We start from the raw sequence: 2500 nt of genomic DNA, 5'->3' as shown, positions 1-2500 counted from the left end.
CATCATCGTACCAGCAGCCATCCACAGTCCTCACACCAGAGAATCCCAGTTAGAAGGCAACATCGTAACATTCCGTGCTCAACAAGGCTCATGTCGCACACCCAAAGGCACCCGATTCCAACCAGCCAAACATGTTCTGGCACCACCCGCCTTCAAAACATAGGGCTGGCCCAAGGCTGGCGAGGCATCACCACAACGTCACACACTCAACGAGGTTCATGCCGCACGCCCGAAGGCACCCGGCTCCACCCCACCTTGCATGTTTCATCATCGTACCAACCATCAACCATCCTCAAGCCAGCCCAAGTTAGAAGGCAACATCGCAACATTTCATTCTCAACAAGGCTCATGTCACATGCCCAAAGGCGCACCCGACACTGCCTGACCGTGCAAGTTTCGCCACCGCACCGCCGCCGTCAACCGCCCTCGTCCGCCGACCACCACTCCCACGCCCCAAGCATATGCCCATGTGCGGCGCATAGTGCTTGGGGCGTGTGGGTGGTGGAAGATATAGGGGTACCCCCGTGCCCAGCCCATGCAGACTAGTCACCCCCCTATATAGTACATTTTGAGGCATTTTTGGTCTGCCAGGCCTAGATACGATTTTTCTGAGCCGTCATACGGTCAAATATCTCAAGTTTTAGAGTGTTTTTTTCCATGAACTCGATTGATTCATGGATTGGACATTGTAATGGATCTAGAAATCAAGTTTCATAATTTTTCAACCAACCAATTTTTTTTAATGAATTTTTAAAAATTAAATAATAAGAAATTAAAAAAAATAGCTAGATTTGTCAAAAAAATCTGAATTTTTTTGGGAATCATTCTTTCATGTTTCTTAGCTCCCAGAAAAAAAATTACAACAAACCGACCACTCCACAAGTACTTTCACAATTAATGGGTGATGGATGGGGCGCGGGCGTGCACGCAGCAGCACGCGGGGCGGGGCGGGGCGCGCGCGCGCAGAAGAACGCGGGCGGGGCGGGGCGCGCGCGCGCGGGAGACGCTGGCGGGGCGGGGCGCGCGCGCGCAGAAGCACGCGGGCGGGGCGGGACGGGGCGCGCGCGCGCGGGAGAACGAGGGCTGGGCGGGGCGGGGCGCGCGCGCGCAGAAGCACGCGGGCGGGGGGGGACGGGGCGCGCGCGCGCGGGAGAACGAGGGCTGGGCGGGGCGGGGCGCGCGCGCGCAGAAGCACGCGGGCGGGGCGGGACGGGGCGCGCGCGCGCGGGAGAACGAGGGCTGGGCGGGGCGGGGCGCGCACGCGCAGAAGCACGCGGGCGGGGCGGGACGGGGCGCGCGCGCGGGAGAACGAGGGCTGTGCGGGGCGTGGGGCGCGCACGCGCGCGCGCGCTGGCGGGGCAGGGCGGGGGTGGGGCAGGGCGGGGCGCACGCGGGTGGGGCATGGCGGGGCGGGCGAGCGCGAGGGAACGTTCCGACACTGCCCCACCGTGCGCGTTCCGCCACCGCACCACCGTCGTCAAACGCCCTCGACCTCCGACCACCACCCGTACGGCCCAAGCATATGCCCATGTGCGGCGCATAGTGCTTGGGGCGTGGGGGTGGCGGAAGATATAGGGGGTACCCCCGTGCCCAGCCCATGCAGACTAGTCACCCCCCTATATAGTACATTTTGAGGCATTTTTGGTCTGCCAGGCCTAGATACGATTTTTCTGAACGGTCATACGGTCAAATATCTCAAGTTTTATAATATTTTTTTCCATGAACTCGATTGATTCATGGATTGGACATTGTAATGGATCTAGAAATCAAGTTTCATAGTTTTTCAACCAACCAATTTTTTTTTAATGAATTTTTAAATATTAAATAATAAGAAATTAGAAAAAATAGTTAGAGTTGTAAAAAAAATCTGAAATTTTGTGGGAATCATTCTTTCATGTTGCTTAGCTCCCAGAAAAAAAATTACAACAAACCAACCACTCCACATGTACTTTCACAATTAATGGATGATGATTGTAAAAACAAGGTCCTGGTGGGTGTCTTAGTGTAATGTACTTGCTCTAGTATCAAAACTCTTCATTTTATTGTTTTAGACAACCAAAAGAAAAAAAAAAATAGTTAAATTTTTACGGGTGTCACTCTTTTCTTAGTTCCCCCAAAAAAAAAAAAAGTCACAACAATACAAGCATTAAAAATGAACATTCACTTTTCACGGGTATTGGGTTTGATGATATTTTTATAGTCCAAGGTTTTATACACGTTCTTACTTTCCACGGATGTTAGGTGTGATGAATTGTTGTAGGGGCTAACCTTCAAGGCTTTATACGTGTACTCACGCTTCATAGGTATTGGGTGTGATGTTTTCTTTATGGAGGTAACATCCAACACTTTTGATATGCTGTTGGTAGAACATTTATCACACATAGCATAGGATGGGGCTTGGCGTGCGCGAGGTGAGTGGGGGCGCGGGGGTGTGCAGGGAGAGCGCGCGGGGGCGTGCGGGGGGTGTGCGGGGGGAGTGCGCGGGGGTGTGTGGGGGGAG

Source organism: Cucurbita pepo, unplaced genomic scaffold (assembly GCF_057944985.1).
Source record: "Cucurbita pepo subsp. pepo isolate OVF unplaced genomic scaffold, ASM5794498v1 scafford_128, whole genome shotgun sequence".
Lineage (NCBI taxonomy): Eukaryota > Viridiplantae > Streptophyta > Magnoliopsida > Cucurbitales > Cucurbitaceae > Cucurbita > Cucurbita pepo.
Note: the sequence above shows the minus strand (reverse complement) of the source record.